Source organism: Oryctolagus cuniculus, chromosome 4, assembly GCF_964237555.1.
Source record: "Oryctolagus cuniculus chromosome 4, mOryCun1.1, whole genome shotgun sequence".
Classification (NCBI taxonomy): Eukaryota; Metazoa; Chordata; class Mammalia; order Lagomorpha; family Leporidae; genus Oryctolagus; species Oryctolagus cuniculus.
The window spans coordinates 16,263,386-16,283,825 of record NC_091435.1 but is presented as its reverse complement, the minus strand read 5'-3'; the positions used below and the strand labels follow the sequence as shown (position 1 = coordinate 16,283,825).

General features: G+C 37.2%; 1 protein-coding gene across 6 annotated transcripts in view; it reads left to right on the top strand.

The window, feature by feature from the left end:
• The window catches only part of BACH1 (BTB domain and CNC homolog 1), a 57,400-nt gene that overhangs the window by 5,082 nt on the left and 31,878 nt on the right, over positions 1-20,440 (top strand). For 3 of the 6 annotated variants that reach the window (XM_008267171.4, XM_051859467.2, XM_051859466.2), the window contains one exon: positions 9,492-9,539. The exons of the other annotated variants lie outside the window; for them this stretch is intronic. The gene's annotated coding sequence lies outside the window, so the exon portion shown is untranslated. The remainder of the gene's footprint in view (positions 1-9,491; positions 9,540-20,440) is intronic. 6 annotated transcript variants of the gene reach the window in all.

Sequence of the window (20,440 nt, the reverse complement as noted above, 5' to 3'; positions counted from 1 at the left end):
GTATTTGTTTAGTATGCTGTCTGTTCCTGCGCTAAGGTAGTATAGTATGAGCTCATTATAGTTCTATGATTTTGAAACTTGGAAACTTTTAGTAGCAATAAGGAGAGAACATTGTGTATTGTACTCCTTAACTTATTTAAGTGTGTGCCCAATTGAAATTCTTTTGATTATTTAGATTTTGACTTTCTGTTTTTAATCATTGGTGTGATTATTGTGGAAGAAGCTGGATTTAAATCATTCTTCTAGTTCATCTTCTGAGATAGAAAACTTGTGACTTAATTTTATCTGTCATTGATAGAATTGAGTAAAATATAATTTGCGTTGTGTAGATATTAGGCATCTTATGTATCTGATACCTTTCTTTCGATATTTTCATATCTCTAGAACAGATCCTTTATTTAGGATCAGAGCATTTTAGAAAATATTAAAATAAATGTTACCCTAAAGCAAATAAAAAGGAAAAAACAGAAATAGTGATTGCCAGGGTCTTGGTTGTTAATGCCTGCTGTGTGATTACAGTGGACATGCCGTGAAGTTGGGTAGCTGCTGGTTCCTTTCTAAGTACTGGCATCATTTAGAAATTGTTACCTGAATGCTACTGAAGCTGTGTGCAAATCATGTTCTTTTAAAAGTAAATTCAAATAATTTTCTTACTGCCTTAGGAAACTCATTGTTAAAAAGAATACTTTGGTAATAAAATTGATTCCAGCTTCTGTTTGATAAGGTTATTTATAAGGTTATTTTCACTTTATTTATTTATTTATTTGAAAGACAGAGTGATAGGAGAGACAGAAAGCGCGCGCCAGCGCGAGAGAGAGAGAGAGAGAGAGAGAGAGAGAGAGATAAAGAAATAGAGAGTCAATCTTCCATGGGGCAGTTTACTCCTGAAGGCCACAATGGCTGCTAGGGCTGGGCCAGTCTGAAGCCAAGAACTGAGAATTCCATCTGGGTCTCCCACAAGTGTGGTGGGTGCCCGTGCATTTGTGTCATTCTCCACTGCTTTCCTAGGCACATTAGCAGGGAACTGATGTCACAGCCCGGGTCACAGGCGGCCATTTAACCTACTGTACCACAATTCTGGCTCTTATTTTCACCTTTTTTTTTTTTCTGTAAAATTGAATTAGAATCATAATGGGCAGTTGCATTCTACTTCCTCATTCCTCAAACTAGAATTACACTAAAAAGTGTTTTAGATAGTAGTGTCAGTTTTAAAAATTCCTCTATAGATTGGACATTAGCAATAACTCCAAGGCTATAAATTAAATAATATTTAGTAAGAGAAAGGTTCCTTTTCTCCATCTCTGCCACCTTTTTTCCACTAATCTCTGTTGACAAATTGTTTCCCTCTAGGATTCCATGTCAAAGGGTGTTTTTGGCTTATAAAGGTGAACTCTTCAGAGCTCTGTTGCTTGCTTGTATCTTCACATAATTAATGCTGTGTTCCCTCTCCAAAGTGTGCCATCCTCTTTTGGAAATCATCTAAATCAGTACAGAATTACTCATCCATCAGAGTTTGCTATACCATGTATAAAAATTTATTAGTTTACCAAATTTATTAGAATGTAATGAATATGTTATAATGTCAGAGTAAGTGTTTTTCGGCAAGGTCAACAATTTAGTATGTTAATACTGTTTTTGAAATTGTGAAGTGATTATCAAGCTTCTTCATTTCCAAAGCACCCGATGCCTCTCCTTTTACTGTGGTTTTCCAAGCAATATCTTTAGCATTGCTCAGGGTTTTCTCCTAGATAGAAGTCATTTAAATTAAGAGAAGTAAGGAAAAAAGCATTGGCTCTTTCAATTTTTTTTTTCACATTAGTAAAATATTTTGAAGTAGAAACGCATTTTGCTGGGATCTGAATGGAGTTCTTTGCTGACATGCTTTTAGTCCCAGGTGTCATCCAGAGAAATCAAAGGAAAAGCCATTTGTGAATAAGTCTTGGCTACTGTAAACTTTTCCCTCAAAATTTTCTCTGTGTTGCAGGAGTATTGTAAGTACTAATCAAGCTTTAGGAATATTTGTTTTGATTTATTATGAAAGCTATTTTGCTGTGACGGTGTCACACCTCATTTGCCTAGTTTGTCTGTTCCAGGACACCTTCTTCTCTCTGGATTAGGTTAGTAGCTTTGATGATTAGTAGCCTAGGAGCCCAGATTGTTTCTCAGGTGCTCTCCCATCTTTTATTGAGGTAACTTGGAACACAATTAGGGAAAACAGTAATGGCATTCCTAAGTTTCAAGACACTTTGTTTTCTTAACCTTCCTGTGCATGTAGCTCCTCTTTCAACCTCACATACAAGCACACTTTCAACTTTTGTTATTTGGAGATATGGTTGCTAAATTCATTTCAACATTTGTAACATTCCTACATTAGGTATTCAGTTTACATTTAACTTACCAAACTAATATTTATGCCTTTCTTTGCCAAAAACTTTTCTATATAATAGCAATATGGAATTTTTCAAAAGTTGCAGTCTAACAGACGAGCAAACCATTACAACAGCAAGTATTGATTGCTGTAATAGCGTCAACAGACTTTGAGAAGCATAAATTTTGGAGAATCATGAAAGCATTAGTAATGTTAATGCATAATTTAATGGAGAAAACAATTTTTATTAATAATTCTTTTGAGAAGTTTAGCCATGAAGAAGAGTAGATTAGAAATAGATTTTAGTAGGGGAAGGTTGGATCAAGAAGGCTGTGGATGTGTGTGTGCCTATTTAAAACTCTTGTCGGTGGGGCTGAGGGTTTGGCACAGATGTTAACATGCCTGCATCCTATATTGGAGCTCATGGGTTTGAGTTCTGGTTCAGCTTCTGATCCAGCTTCCTGCTGATGTGCACCCTGGGAAGCAGCAGATGATGGCTCAAGTGTGTGGGTCCTTGCCGCATGGGGAAGGAGACCTGGTATGGATTCCAGAGCTCTTGGTTTTTGCCTTACCCAGTCCTGGCTGTTGGGGGCATTTGGAGAATGAACCAGTGGATAGAAGATCTCTCCCTCCCACCTTCGCGCCCTCCGTCTTGTCTTTCAAATAATAATAATGATAATAATAATGATAATCCTATCAATGGATTGTTTGGACCCCCCCCCCCCCCCCCCCCCCCCCCCCCGTCAGGAGTCAGGATGTGTTTATCAGTGAGAACAGAAATCTTATAGTAGAGGCTACCTTGTCCCTCTTCTGTTTGTGAGTCAATGTTGCACTTAAGCCTATACCAAAATCAGTCAGTATCAAGGGTAATGGGACCACCATGGTATGCTTAGATGAATCATGAGTTGTCTTGGGTTAGAACTGGGGTCTGCTCCTCAGAAGTAGGTAGCCCCAGATAAAGCAGATGTTTGAGTGCATTCAGGATTTGCTTAGAAAGTGAGGGGGTGAATGGTTTTAGATAATCAACAGTGTCATTCTTGTCCACCACAATCCACAGGCACACACTTCTGAATAGATAAAATGTAGTTATTTTGAATTTGGAGTTTTAGGTGACTTTTTCTGTGTCGTATTTCCTACTGTGATAAAGAAATAACATTTACATTCAGATCCAATAAATGTTTTAAGGTTATTTAAAACTGAAAATGCCTATTCTGCCAAAAAAAATTCATGGAAGGAATGTATTTCTTTCGGTATTCTCAAGAGTTCTAAACTTCTTGATCCTTCTCTTACTGCGTTCAGGGAAAGGAGAGCCTCTGTTTTGTATAAAGAGGACCTCTTTCCTTCTTAAAGAGCATGATGCCTGTGATATCCATGGCTCTTATTGAGTGATGAGGCTAGCCTGGCTCAAATAAAAAATGATTCATTCATTGGCTGTATGCAGCCCTAGGATTCCCCAAATTAAAAGAAGAATACAAACAGAAACATCCATCCCTTTGCATACTCATTCCCTTTCTAGAAGGGAAAGCTGTCCTGTGGTTAGTTTTCCTCATTCTTTTCAGACTTCAAGAATAATGCTATTTTAAGTTTATATAGTGTTAATTGTAGCACTCTTTAATTGTTCAAAGCACTTAAAATAGCTAACAAATAATTGGATATATTTATGGGGAACATGTGATGTTTTGATGTGGCTATATTGTAGAAAGAATAAATCAAGGTAATTAGCATATCCATTTGCTCTCCTACATATCATTGATGGTGAGAGTGTTTAAAATCCTCTTTTTGCAATTTTGAAGTACATTATAATTGGTCACTATGCAAAGCACTTTTTTTTTTTTTTTTGACAGGCAGAGTGGACAGTGAGATAGAGACAGGGAGAAAGGTCTTCCTTTACCGTTGGTTCACCCTCCAATGGCCATTGTGGCTGGCGCACAGCGCTGATCCGAAGCCAGGAGCCAGGTGCTTCTCCTGGTCTCCCGTGCGGGTGAAGGGCCCAAGGACCTGGGCCATCCTCCACTGCACTCCCGGGCCACAGCAGAGAGCTGGACTGGAAGAGGGGCAACTGGGACAGAATCCGGTGCCCCGACTAGGACTAGAACCGGGGTCCTGGCGCCGCAGGTGGAGGATTAGCCTATTGAGCCTTAGCGCTGGCCTATGGAAAGCACTTTTATGTTTCATTCGTTTTTCTTTTTTAAAGACTTATTTTTTTATTTATTTGAAAGACAGAGAGAGAGAGAGAGAGAGAGAGATCCATCTTCTTGCTGGTTCACTCTCCGAATTGCCACAATGGCTGGGGCTGGGCCAGGCCAAAGCCAACAGCCTGGAGCTTCTTCTGGCTCTCTCACCTGGGTTCAGGGGCCCAAGGACTTGGGACATCTTCTGTTGCTTTCCCACTGGAGCAGTCAAGTCTTGAGCTGGCACCCTTGTGGTGTGTCTCAAGCAGTCTTAACCTTCTATGCTACAACATTGCCACTTTCATTCTTTTTTTTTTTTTTTTTTTTTTTTTAAGATTTATTTATTTATTTGAAAATCAGCCACAGGGAGAGGAAGAAACAGAGATCTTCTATCTGCTGTTTCACCCTGTAGATGCCTGCAATAGCTAGGACTGGGACAGGCCAAAGCCAGTAGCCTGGAACTCCGTCTGGGTCTCCCACATGGATGGCAAAGGGCCCAAACACCTGAGCCATCCTTGAAGGCTTTTCCCAGGCTACCAGCAGGGAGCTGGATATTGGTGGCTCCACCTGCTGTGTCACAATGCCAGCCCTCATGTTCCATTCTTTTTCCTTCTCAATTCTATTTTTTGATGCTTTGTGATATGCAGATAAATACATAAATATATAATCATTTTAGGTATTCATCAACACAGTAGAAATTAATTGTTCATTATTGTTCCTATTTGAGAGTAAGAGAATGTGATATGTTCAGAGTAGGCTCCTGAAGTTGTTTTACTTTTTTTATTTCAATTTTTTGACACATAAAAATGTGTGTGTTTTATGGTGTATTATGATGTTTTGATAGATACATGATATGTTTAATCAGGGTGTATACATATTTTTCTTTAAGCATTTAACATCTGTTTATAGTAAAAATATTCATGCCCCTATAATCAGGTTTTTTATGTAGACAGTTTTTTGAATAATATTTAGAAAGGCTCATAGTACGATGAAATAGTTTTTGTCTAACATAAAATGTAATTGTATTTACCTATTCAGTTGTTCCTCAAATACTGTCTGTACTAAGATATATTTCAACTGTATTTATGGGCCCCAAATTATTTTTCACTACATTTTATGATTATCATATAATGAAAAGTAGTTATTGAAGGCTCTGATGGAAAATTTATAGCTTTGAAATCCCTATTTTAGAGATGATTATTTTGACTCCCAACTTAATGTAAATAATAAAAGAAATAGTTTTTAGTCTTAACACTATATGCTGAGACACTATAGTCCTGTGGTAGCTGGTTAGGGATTAATGGGTTGGGTTATTTTAAAATAAAGCATTTTGGTGTAGTACTTCTATTTGACTTAAAGACTTTCAGATCTCTGATTCATATGATATACTAATTGTTCCGCTGTAATACTGCCTTATTTAATTGATTGTTAATTACTTTTTTCTTTTTTTTTGTTATGAGTTGGTGTATAAGGAGTGTTTGAGAATTTGAATGGCACTTTATATTGTTGTTTTGCTGTTTTCTTTTCCAGTTACTTTTCATTTTGTGTGTGTCAACTCTTGAACCTACTGAGGGTCCTTCTGACCTTGAAGTAATTTTAAGTCTTCACCTCAGAATTTGGAAATAATTTGGACATGGTTATAATTTTTACAGTTTGAAAACAAATTGTCATATGAAGACTTTAATATTTCATTGAGTGGAGGACACAGACACTGAATACTTGGTATTGAAAGAGGCTTTTCATGAGATACCAGTCTTCTTTCCTTCCTGAGTTTTGTACATGTAGTGAGTAGAAATGTAGACTAAGTTTTAGCACAGTTTAGTGTCAGATTCTTTTTAATGGCATAAGAGATTGGTTATGTAATCCAACAAGTGTTCATTAAAAAGTAATTCACAAAATATCGAGTAATAGGGGAAAAGTTTTCTATCTGTAAATGCTCATTTAACATTGTTCATTCTCATGGCACTCAGGATACTTTCCCTATATACCTTGTTCTTCTATTCTTCCTCACTTCTCCTTGTCTACTCCCTCAATTACCATTTACATCAAGTGATAAGATAATTTGAATTTAAATATAATATGGGAGAGGTAGGGTAGAGACCTTTTCATCCTTTGTTACACTCTCTGTGGCCTCAAATTTCCATTTCTACAGGGAAACCAGTCATCCTAGATGAATGTGATCTCTTAATTAGAAATTCTTTAGTCTTGTGAAACTAGTAATTATCTTGGACAGACTTGTACAGTTTTAATTTTTTTTCTTTGTTGAGATACTTATTTGGTTTAACAAATTTTTATTGTTAAGAATTCAGGAATCTGCCTTTTCAGACAATTTTTGAGTTTTTTTTTATGATTTTATTTATTTATTTATTTGAGAGGCAGAGTTACAGACAGTGAGAGGGAAAGGCAGAGAAAAGTCCTCCTTCCGTTGGTTCACTCCCCAAATGGCTGCAACAGCTGGAGCTGCGACGTTCTGAAGCCTGGAGCCAGGTGCTTCTTTGTGGTCTCCCATGTAGGTGCAGGGGCCCAAGGACTTGGGCCATCCTCTACTGCTTTCCCATGCCACAGCAGAGAGCTGGATTGGAAGAGGAGCAGCCGGGACTAGAACTATGGGATGCCGGTGCCACAGGCGGAGGATCAACCCACTGTGCCACTGCGCCACGGCTCAATTCTTGAGTTTTTAAGCCTTTTCAAGTATATGGTTTTCTTTTTGATCATGTGCATCATCATGGCAATCATGATAAAATATGAATTGTCTGGTGTGTTAATCACTGTGTTATTAAATGCACTAAACTATTCAGTCCTTAAAGTGCTGATGTTATTTTCATGATTGGCAACCTTAAGTGGTAATTCATGTAACTTAAAGATCACACAATTGATGATATCAATAGGTCTTAATTATATCCCTGTGTTGCTGGTTAAAATAACCTGAAACTATTCTCTTTTGTCTTTAACAATTTTGTTTGTTTAGAACTTCATGCCTTTCAATGGCTTTTTGAGACAAATAGTGTGGAAGCTACCTACTGATGTTTGCTGTCTACTCCAGTTTCACAAATGTGCATTTACCCATGTTCATATGGCTATACCTGATTTGATGGGTCTTTTCTTATTACTTTCCTGAAGCATTTACCTTGTTTTTCCACATCGTGTAATCTTCTTAGTTTCTTAAAAGATTTATTTTTAATAATTATTTGAAGATAGCAATGGAGGTTGTTGTGTCTTAAGAGTTGCCCATGAATTTTCTGCATCTGTCAAACCAGTATGTACTGATAACTGCAGGAAATGCCTATTATAAAGGGAGAAAAGGCATTTGCATTCTTTGGGAGGCTTCACAACAATTGAAATAAATTTGAACTGCATTTTTAATGAAGGCAAACAATATCTTTCTGATTATAAAGTAATATGTGTTTATGGTTAAGGATTTGAATGCAGAAACAAACAAAAAATAAAAATTATTCGATGTAATCATTATTAACATTTTGATAGATACTCTGCTAAGGCATGGTGGCGGTGGGGTGGCAACCAAGATTTCTGGACATGTTAATTTGAGATGCGTGTTAGACTTAGAGGTAGTGATTTGAATAAATAGTTGGCTATGAGAGTAAGAAGTTTGAGAGAAGTTGAAATTATACCAGATGTAAATACAAGAGTGTTTAGCAGGTCCATGAATTACCACATCCCCCATGTGAGTCCAGGTGAGTTCTCCTAGGGGTGTGCACAAAGATGAAGAGTGATCTGGGACTCAGCCCTGGGCTTTCTAGCACTTAGTGAGTATAAAGTGGAGGCCGATTGTCCAAGGAAAACTGATAAGTGGTCACCAGTATGGTGAGTGGGAATTCAAAAGATTGTGATAGCCTGGCAACCAAGGGAAGAAAAAGTTTCAGGGAGGAAATGATTAACCTACTGAATGGGATGCTGCGTAAGATTACTGAAAATTTGCCATTTGCTGTGTTTTCCATGGGGTAGAATGAGAAAGGCCTGATTTTAGTGGTTCAATTGAAATTGAGAAGAGATTGGGAAGTAGGGACAATATGAGTATAAATAGTTCTTCTTGGGAGTTTCATAAAGAGGAACAGAGCGAATTGTGGATTTAGGGGTATAGGGAAGTTCAGTAAATTTAATTTAAAGAAAGGAGCCGCTATAATATGTTTTGTATGACAATGGGAATGCTATATATTTCTGTCTCATTTCTTTTTCTTGGTGAGACTTTGCAGAAGTTTTGTCAGTTTTATTGGTCTCAAACAATCAGCTCTTGATTTATCGTCAGTTTAATTCATCAGTTCTACTAAAAGCAAGTGCAAACTTTTATTATGTGAGTGGCTTAGAAGTGTAATATATTTCATCAGATTCTGTAAGGCTGGTGGGTTGGCAGTTCAGCAGCTCATTTTTATAGAGAATACCCTTAAATTTCTAAATAACCTATTTGAATTGGATCTCTATCAATATTAAATTTCAAACAATATGTATAATACTGTTCCCAAACAGGAAGAAGTCTCTGTATTTATAATCATACTATTCCATTTCTGCTCTGACTATACAACTCCAACTGTAAACTTTTTTATTTTTAGTCTTATTTTTAACTCCACATTATTTTTCCTTCCCATTTTCTCTAATTCCATCTCCCAGTCATGCAGTTTCGTTTTGTGAAATTTAATAATGTTTACATTCTATTCTGTAACTCTAATTTTTTCCTGTTATTCATCTATTAAAACCAGCTTAGTATTTATGTTATATACTATGTCAAAATTGGGCTCTGAGCTTAGTAGTGTGCTATTACACTTCTTTGCTTACAATTTCACTGTCACCTTGTGCCACTCAAAAAATATTTCTAGCATCAAATGCAATTAAAGTAATTATTGAGCACTCATTATGGGCCAGGCATTGTCTTTGAGAACATTATGTGTGTATTTCATTTCATTCTCCCAAAAGTCCTATTCTTGTTTATGTTTTGCCAGGAAAGAAACTGCCAGAGGGAGAGAGATACAAAGGAACTTCCTTAGTTGGTAATGTTATCAAGTTATGAAGTGTTCTTTTATACTGTGCTGTCCACACTTAGCTATCCAGAGCAGCTAGCTGTTAAGTTTGTGAGTTTCTGATAGTCCAAGTTTGAATGTATGCTTCCTGATAAGAATTATCTGGCATTCTTATCTCCAGCCCCTGATTGATTTTAGGGTCTTAGGTTAAGGCTGTCTGAAATGTGAGTACTTGGGAAGTGGTGTAGGTGTACTTTAGGAGTGTCTCAGTTTGGGAATATCACTCTTTGAGGAAATTTTTGGGAATTTTTCCCTCTGCCTTTTTTTTTTTCCTTCCTCTTGCCCTCTGAGTTCCTTGTGGGAACCATAAGTTTAATTGGGATATTAACTGCTGCACCTTAAATTATTCCTCCTAGAGAACCTATAGTTAATGTCATATCTGGTGGTGCAATACTGCATACAATTCTTACAAGAGGGAATAAGATTAGGACATACAGTTTTACTACTCACACTGTTTAGGCATTGCAATAGGGAAGGAAAAGAAATAAGAAGTATAAAGATGGGAAAGAAGTAAAATAGTTTGTTTTTACAGATAGGCTGACCACAAAACAGCTACCAGCAGAAGAGGATTAAGTAAAGTTGTAAAATGCATGGTTAATAGTTTAAAAATAAGTATTTGCTTACATAGTAGCAGCAACAAAACGAAAACAACCAGAGAATGAGGTTAAAAAATCCAAATTTTGGAGCTGGCATTGTGGCATAGTAGGTAAGGCCACCACTTGAGATGCTGGCATCTCATTTGGGCATTGGTTCATGTTTTGGCTAGTCTACTTCCTATCCAGTTTTCTGCTAATGGCCTGGGAAAAGCAGTGGAAGATGGCTCAAGTGTTTGGGCCCCTGCCGCCCATGTGGGAGACCTGGATGGGGCTTCTGCCTCCTGCCTTCTACCTGGCCCAGTACTGGCCATTGCAACCATCTGGGGTGTGAACCAGCGGAAAAGGGAATCCCTGTCCCTTCCTCTTCTTTGTAACTCTGATTTTCAGAGTAAATAAATATTAAAAAAAAAGTCTTTTTAAGTAATGGCACACATTAAAAATAAAAACCAAAATGCTTAGTAAAAAATTTAACAAAAGATATGCATACCTTCTTTACTAAAAACATAATAATGCTGAGAAAAATTAAGTGGCGAGATACCATAGTCATGTACTGGAGGACTTGTTTTTTTAGATGTTGTTTTTTCCTAAATTTATCTGTAAGTTTCATTGTAATCAATATAAATTCTAACTCTTATAAGTCAAGAATAAATACTCAAAAGTATTGGACACATCTCATCAAAACATACAGAAATAAGTAGTAAATGCATATACTTGTAAAGCTGCTCAACATCATTAGTCATCAGGAAGTATAACTTAAAACCACTAGGCATTTATTGGATAGCTAGATTACAATATCAAGGGTTAATGGGAATGTAGAGCAACTAGATTTTTTCGTACGCTGCTAGTAGCAATGTAATATGATGCAATTTCTTTCAAAAACTATTTAGCAATTTTTAAAAAGTTAACCACATTTTTTTGTTTACCCAAGAAAAATGAAGTATATGTCTATGGCAGATGTTCATTGAAGTTTCATTGCAATAATCTCAAACTGAGAGCAAAGCAATCGCCCATCTTTATTGCAGTAGTCCATCAATTTATGTTGGTAAACAAATTGTGCAATACCCATAAAGTGGAATATTACTTAGCAATAAAAAGAGGTAAACATGTAATGTATGCTGCAACAGGATTAACATTAAGCTGAATGAAAGAAACACTAAATTAGAAAATGTACTACATGATTCCATTTATATAAAAATAAAAAGAAACACATTCATTTATAGTGACATAAAATAGACCATTGGTTACCTGTAATTGGGACACATGGAAGGAGAGATAATAAACAGTCATGTGGAATTTTTAAGAGGGATGGAAGTTTATTTATCTTGGTTGTGGTGGTGGTGGTTTCATGCACATAAGCAAATGTCAAAACACATTAAATCATGTGTTTTAAGTAGATGCAGTTCATTCTATTTAACTTATATTCAAGACTGATGAAAAACAGTGACAAATGCAAGGTAGTAAATAAATATTTAGTAAATATATTTTGTGGTGTGGATTAATTCTAGTTGCTAGTTCATATTTTTCTAATAGAGATCTAAGGATCCTAGTAACTGTCAAGTAGTTGTCAAGTGTGTCATACAAATTAAAGACTCAATTTTTTAAAGATTTAATTATTTTATTTGAAAGGCAGAATTACAGAAAGGCAGAGTCAGAGAGAAAGCAAGAGAGACATCTTCCATCCACTGGTTCACTCCCCAAATGGCTGCAATGGCCGGAGCTGGGCCGATCCGAAACCTGGAGCCAGTAGCTTCTTCTGGGTCTTCTACGTGGGTGTAGGGGCCCAAGGATTTGGGCCATCTTCTTCTGCTCTCCCAGGCCATAGTAGAGAGCTGGATTGGAAGTGGAGCAGCCGGGGACTCAAACTGGTGCCCATATGGGATGCTGGCATTGCAGGGAGTGGCTTTACCCACTATGCTACAGAGCAGGCCTCCCTTGTTTTTTAAAATCTTTAATTAATAGGTGTAATAGTGGAATCCCTTAGTTTTGTTTTGGTTTTGGAGTTTGGATTTTCTGTCCCCCCCCCCCCCCTTTCCTTTGTCCCTTTATATTATGACTTATAATTATTAAAGTTAAATTTGATTTGGGAAGGCAAAAAAACCTTTGTCTGACATCTGAATTAGATGAGTCTTTAAATAACTTCTTCGGACTTTTCTATTAGTTCATATCACCACCCTCAAGCTTAACTTTAGTTTCATAAATTTCAAATAATTAATCGGATCCAGTAAATATAATTGTGATCTTTTTTTTATTTATTTTTTATTTTTTTTATTTTTTTTCATATTGAGTTTCTTTTTTTTAATTGTGATCTTTAATATTAGGAAAAGTAAATGGTAAAAGGCCTAACTTATCCTGAATGGGACCTTACATAGTTCTGTAATAATCAGGAGCTATAAAAATTGCTGTGTTTTTTTTTTGCATTTTAAAAATACTATGGCATCATTAGTTATATATAATTTTAACATAAATTAAAGTAATTATCCCATCTAACATCTAAAATCCTTAAAAAATATATGATTTTTGGTGTTGCTACAAGCATCTCTGCTACATACATTTATTCGCCATTTCTTGTTTTACATTTTATTCAGCCTTTAAAAAATATATTCATCCATATACCACATCCCATCATTCTTAACATTTTTATTAAAGCTGAGGGGAAATGATTTTAGAAAATGCAGTGATCAGAAATGGATAAACAGTTGGATATATGTGTATATATTTATTTTTAATTTGAGAGAGAGCATGTGTGCATGCATGCGAAAACACTCTCATCCCCTGGGTCACTCCCTGCAGATGCCTGCAGTGTCGTGACTGGGTTTCAAAAACCTAATTAATTGAGCTATCACTGCTGCCTCCCAGAATCTGCATTAGCAGGAAGCTTCAGTCCAGTGGAGGAACCAGATTATCAAACCCAGCTACTCTGATGTGGGGTATGGGTGTTCTAATGGACAGTTTAACCACTAGCCTAAATTCCCACCTTGGTTGTGATATTTCAGCCTGCAGCGGGTTGAAGAAATTAGCACATCTTGGATACTGAGTTATGCTTTCTGGCAGGTCAATCATATCTTAGGATCTTGGGAAAATTGCTGTCTTAAATTACTGTCCTGATTTACAGCCCCACAGACTTTTGATATTAAGGTTCTTTCAGAATTGGGAATGATAAAAAGAAAAGCAGTGGCTTTAAAATGATTCTTTTCTTTCATATCTGCATCTAAAGTTAATATATGTTTTTTATAAGGGCCATTAAAGAAATAAAGTTATATACATTTGTTGAGTCTTTGTCACCCTCTTGAAAAATTGAAGATAAGGTTCAGTTAAAGTCAGAAGACCACTTACACCCTGTGTATTTTGGCTGTATCATAACAAAAACTGGTTTAGGGAATTTTGAAGCTTAGGCCAGAGCTGAGGAAGATGTTATAATAGGAGGAATTTGCATATCTTCTGAGCCATTGAGGACCTGGCCTTGAGATTTAGTTAGGCAAAAGTAGTTGACAGGTGATGAAGGCAGAAGCAGTATGGAGGAAAAGACAGAAATTCCAAATCCACCGAAAATAAGGGGAAGTCAGTCTTTGAGGAATCGACCAGGCTGCAGCTCCAGGACACCGTTTTTATATGAAGGTCACATAATTGCCTGTATGCACTATTGCTAAGTAATGTCCTCCAGTTACTGCTTGTGCCCATGCATGCATACACAAATTTTACTAACAACTGTTTTGTGAAGAATTGTTCTCATGAACTGAATATTATGGTTAATTGAAAATTGACCAGAAAGTAGTTTTTATTTGAAGAGTTACTATATATGAATACCTTTTAGAATGTCCACATTCCTGTGTAAATTGGCTATAATGATTATTCTTATCTGTTTCACCTTGAGACATCATTCTCATTCTGAACATATCTTTCTGAGTATAAGGACTAATTTGTGTTTTCATGGGACCTGATGCAGCATGTAGTACAGGTAAACACATGTATAAGTATGTGTGCCATTGTTCAGTAGAGATAAAACATGGATAGTAATCTTTTTCTTGTAAATGAATACTTGGTGTTAGACTACTTATTGTTCCTTCTACTAAGGATTAAAATACAACACAATCCTTTGAGACTATAGGTAAATAAAATTTTAGCTATTTAACACACGTGAAACTTTATCCTCGTACATAGTTATCTTCTGATTCTGTTATGTGAAGCATTGTAGGGCTGGCTCCATGATCTCAGATTTTAAAAGTTTTTATTTAAGTAAATTATCTTAAGTTATTGAAATGTGATATGGCTACAACATTTTGTCTTACTTTCTCTATTATTTTGAAAGCAAAGCATCAAATGGTTAACTTATTAAAACTAAAGTAGTGTGTATTGAGAGCAGAGAGCAGAAGTTATTGCCAAATTAAGGTGCAGGAAGCTTAGAAAATGCTTGTTCATCCTTTATCAGCATTTGTGTGTGAGTTAGCAGTTTGCTAAGGCCTGCAAATATTTATTTTGATTCAAAATGGTAGTACATATTGCAGAAATATGAGAAATTTAGTTGTAACAGAAATCTAAATTTGATGCTAATAAATTATTGAGTTTTGGGCTAGAATGTTAATGCAAAGGGACTTCAGAATGTTCATGGGAAAATGAAATTAAAAGTTGTTTATTTTGGTGCAAAAATCTTTTTGAAATCCATGGATTTTTTTTATAATAACATTTTCCCATGAGCTTTTCAGGACAATGTTTTTGCTTCTTATATTTGAAAAGTGTTAGAAGGAACTTGATGGATATTGGAAGAACATGTGCCATTATTGTTTGGTATAGTCATTACATAGTTGTTGGATGAAAATGGATTACTGACCTTTGGTTGGTTGTCAGAATTACAAAGTTTGATTTTCATGTAACACCTCTCTGTAGTGCCCATATTAATGAGAGTCAAGATGGAGATGTCTTCATTCATACGAGTCAGTTGTATTGGCTGTGTTTATAGTTGCCAACCTTTAATCTTCTTGGCCAGTTATCTTACAAGCATGTTTCTCGCTCCCAGAGGGATAAGTAGGGGCATCTTTCAACCTTATGACTCTGGAAAAGCCATCTAAGAACTTTCCTCTGAGTTCTTAGATTGATGGTGCTATTTCCACTTATATTGTAATAGCTAATTGGGCTGTATTTGGAAGAAGATCTATTTGAGGGTTTGTATTTTAAATGCCAGGTGATTCATTCAGCATTAACTATCTGTATTGGATCATTATTGTATGCTTGGATTATGGCAGAAAACAAATCAGGCAAAGTTGTTACATTGGAGCTGAGACCTAAAAGATGAGAAATTAGCTGAAGAGTAGAAGTCCATGTAGCAGGAACAGCATGCATGCAGGCCAAGACATCTGTAGCACCTTTGTGTCTAGGGAGCAGGAAGGGACACTGTAGCAAAAGAGGGAGGCTGAGATTGAGAAAAGGCTGTATTGATAGAAAACCTGATAACACAGGTCTTGAGGACATGCTAAGGATTTTGAAGTGAGAAAGTAGTTTGTAAAGAAGTAGTTTGGGAGATACCATGGGATTTCCATGGGTGAGAAATCACTTTGATATAGAGAAAAAACTGGAGGAGATTAAGAGGAACTTTTAGGAGTGTGTGGCTTTTGTTAATATCATCATCATAGATACACCTGATAATTATGTGTGCTGTCTTTTCCTCCACACTCCAGGAACTGTCAAAACCCATTTCCCTCATCATTTCATGTAAACTTCACAACATCCCAGTGAAGTGTTAGGGTTATCCCTGTTTTACAAGCAAGTGAACTAAGACAAAAAGCAAGCTGGCTAAGGTAATGTAGCTAGTGAGTGGCAAAGCTGGGTTTGAAACCAGACAGTATAAGATTCTAATCCTTGAGCATTAACTATTGGACCTGTGTAGGATGATGGGTCCATTAGTGGGTCTTGGAACTGAATGGATTACAGCTAATATTTTCAAAAAATAGAGTAATTATAGTACTTTGCATGTAATAATAAAAAACTGATTTGTGAAATCTTGTTTCACTTTTTGAAATATGCCCATGTACTTATGGAAAAGGAAATTGGAAGATAAGTTTATTTTGGCACAAAAGGTTTTGAAATAATGCATAGTTTTTTCATAATATGTATTTTCATGAACTTTTTAAAGAACCCTTGTATGCATGGATTTCAAGAAAAGTGTTTTTTAATATCTATTTTCATCTACTTGAAAGGCAGGTTGACAGAGAGGGAGAGAGAGAGAGAGAAAGGGAGAGAGAGAGGTGTAAAGATAGATCTTCCATCCACTTCTTTACTACCGAAATGCCCACAACAGCCAGGGTTGGACCAGGCTGAAGCTAGGAGCCAGGAATTCCATCTAGGTTTCTTCTATCACTGGCAGGGGCCCAAGCACTTGAACCGTCATCTGCTGCCTCCTAGGATGTGCCTTAGCAGGGAGTTACTTGGGAAGCAGAGTAGCTGGAAGTCTAACCAGCACTCAGATTTGGGATGAGTGTCTTCCAAGTGGTGGCTAAACCCACTCAATACATTGCCTACCCATGGATTTCAAAAAAACTTTTTGCACCCAGATGAACATCTTTTATTTTCATTTTTTCTGTGAATTTTTAAAAATAACCTTGTGTTTGTATTTTTATGAGTTTGTGAGCTATTCCAAGTGGCTAAACAGTATTTGTCCAGGCAGGAGCTGGAGATGGCCTGGATTATGGTTGTGGCAGTGCAGATGGAGAGAAGTAGACCTCTGTTAAGAGGCAGAAGCAATAGTATTCACTAAGAAATTGCTTGTAGGGACCCCATTGAGGGAAGTGTCAAGATACATCCCAGCTTTCTGGAGTGAGCAGCAACAGTGATGGTGCATGGGCTGTACTTTAGAGGAGACTGACATTTCTTAGAGGGGTACTTTTGGGTGGCTCTCAGCTGCAATTGGTAGGAGTTGGGAATGGCATCTTTCCCAAGGACAACAAATCTGTAAACTGGTTATAAACCCAAGAGATGATCTGTTACTGAAAACTGCCTAAACAGGACTGTTGAGCCAAGACTAATTCCCTCTGGAATATGAGATGAATTGTGAGCCAACTGGTGGCAGGATGAGCAGCATCAGACCACAGATGCACAGAGGTGGGCCATCAACCTGCCACAGTGAAGGGGCAGAGTTTCCTTCTGGAGGCTTCCTGGAATCCAGACAGCCTTCAGGTTTGTGTTTCATGCCCAGACTTCTCTTCATTCTGAAGCTAACATGCATTTCATTTGTTTCTGGGTCTCTCTGTAGGCCCTTTCCTTATTCTCAGATATAATGTTTTGGAAATACCCACCCTCTCACATTACTGCAGAGAATCTTCATGCTGTGCATTAACTAAATATTAACTAGAGACAGAATAGTGGAGTAGTTAAAAATTCTTAGTATAAATTCCTCCTCTCTTATTGATCTTTTGACATTGACCAAGATATTTCTCACCATGTCTCAGTTTTCTCATTTGTGAAATTGAGATGATAGAGCATCTGCTTCACAGAGTTGTTGTGAGGAGTACATGAGATAAGCTGTATGTAGTGCTTAAGTTAGTGTCTGATGCAGAATTAGAATATTTATTATTAGTAGTTGAGATTTTTAGAACTGTCTCTGGAGAGATATAAACATCTTTATGGAGAAAACTATAGGAAAGAGAGTATAGAGTAAGAGGTTGGAGATAAAAAAGAATATCCAGTATGAAGACTGAACAATATAGAAAGTATGTATAAAATGTTATTTGAATAGTCTTGAAAAAGTTGGTGGAAAATGGAATTAAAAAGTTTTCTAGTGACCTACAGCACATTGGGGTGACTGTAGGTCACAGTAATATATAAAGTAGAAAGAACTGGAAGAGATGAGCTGATAGTTTCCAAACACAAAGAAAAGGAAATAGAAAGCCTAGTTGCCGGGTTGATCACTTTATACTGTGTGTGTATGTATGTATGTTTGTGTATTTCGAAGTATTGTACTATCAAAAAATTTTCAAAAGATAGGTATTCTATTTATTTTTTTAATTTTAATTTTATATATATATTTTTAATATTTTATTTATTTAAGAGGTAGAGTTACAGACAGTGAGAGGGAGAGACAGAGAGTAAGGTCTTCCTTCCGTTGGTTGACTCCTCAGGTGGCTGCAATGGCCGGAGCTGTGCTGATCCGAAGCCAGGAACCAGGTGCTTCCTCCTGGTCTCCCACACGGGTGCAGGGGCCCAACGTCTTGGGCCATCTTCTGCTGCTTTCCCAAGCCATAGCAGAGAGCTGGATTGGAAGCACAGCAGCCGGGACTAGAATTGGCACCCATATGGGATGCTGGCGCCACAGGTGGAGGATTAACCTACTGCGCCATGGCGCCAGCTCCTAAGAGCTAGGTATTTTAGTGCCAAAATTTTTGAAACTCATGCACAGTTTTTTCATAATATGCATTTTTCCACGAGCTTTTTGTAGACCATTCATTCATAAATGAGAAAGGGTGTTAAGAGAATTAGGGCCCAGAGAACCAAGGATGGAATGGGGTCAGTAGAAGCCAACTGGTGAAAGGATTGTGTGTGTGTGTGTGTGTGTGTGTGTGTGTGTGAGAGAGAGAGAGAGAGAGAGAGGGAGGGAAGGGGAGGGAAGAAAGGGGAAGGGGAGGAAGGGAAGGGGGAGGGGGAAAGAGATTGGATCTTAGTTATGGTGGTCTATTGGGAGAGACACTGATTGAGAAGAAAGGTGGAAAGCTTTTATGGAGAGCAAGAGATATGGTCTTGGTAAACAGTGCTGAGATCCAGAGATTGCACACAAAAAGTATTTTCACAGTTTTTCTTAGCTGTGCTGAGTTCAACAAAATGATGAGATAAAAAAGTGATACAAGAATGATTTTAAAGGTTTGCAAGCCAGATGCCAGGAAATAAAAGGGATGCTGGGACTTGGGTGGAGGGACACAGTAAGGCAAGTGGTCAGTTACTGAGCCCTGCTTGACTGGGGAAGCCAATGTACTCTGGGCAGAGTGTATGGTTTTGAAGAAAGAGGAGAGTGGTGGTCTGTGAGGTATTAACCATAAATGATTCATACTTTGTTTAAATGATGGTTCCTTTCTGCTATTTCTAACATGAATTCCTTGTGTTGATGACTGAAACATGAAGGCCATTTGCTAAAACGGATTTGTTACTCTTCTCTGTGATACAGTCCAAAAGTTGAGTTACTGCTAATATTTGATTTAGAAGTTACTAATGATTTCATGTGGTGTGCTGGATGTATGAATGACAGCTTGTGATCCTTAACCTTAGGAAAAAGCTTACCTATAGTATGAGAGATTTTATTTTCAATGACTGCTTCTGAGGAGCTTACATTTCGGCTATTCTGAGGATTTTAAAAATAAACACTAAGTAAGAGAGAATTTTTAGATGTGTTTCATGTATTTGCAACTAAGACAGCCTGTGTTTGAGGCAGTATTCATCCATGATCTGGACCTGATGTGTATGAACTTCAGAGGTCCTGATTTCTCCTTTGACTTTTTATTTGGAGTATAGCTAATCTGAAACCAGTAACATTTACTCATTCCTTCTTTTGTTTCAGGCAGTAGGTAAGATATAAGAAGAACAAGTGAGTGATGGTGGGATGATACCATGATTATCACAGTGGGATATACATTCCTGGTGTGTTCAGCATAGGCCGTGGAGGGCTGGGAGAAATATTAGACCTTTAGACCTTTTTTTTTAACCCCTTAATCTCAATTTCTGTGCTTTAGAACATGTGTATCAGAATAGTTTTGCATGCCCAAAATACATAGATAAATATATGTATCTTGGGAGTACCTTTTTTTGTTTAGTGACATATATTTGATTAAAAATGTCTGGAGGCTACTAAATGTTAGTGTTTATTTTAAAAAAATTCATTTTGTCAGCTTTCTCTTATGTTTTAACATTTTGAGAAAACCAAAATTTCTATGTGTGATAAAACTATATTTGTAATAAGGAAGTAGTTTTATAATTTGCCTACTATTTACAGTATAAAGTAAGACTTCTATTTTTTTTTTTTTTAATTTTTTTTTTTTTTTTGACAGGCAGAGTGGACAGTGAGAGAGAGAGACAGAGAGAAAGGTCTTCCTTTGCCGTTGGTTCACCCTCCAATGGCCGCCGCGGCCGGTGCGCTGCGGCCGGCGCACCGCGCTGATCCGATGGCAGGAGCCAGGAGCCAGGTGCTTTTCCTGGTCTCCCATGGGGTGCAGGGCCCAAGCACCTGGGCCATCCTCCACTGCACTCCCTGGCCACAGCAGAGGGCTGGCCTGGAAGAGGGGCAACCGGGACAGAATCCGGCGC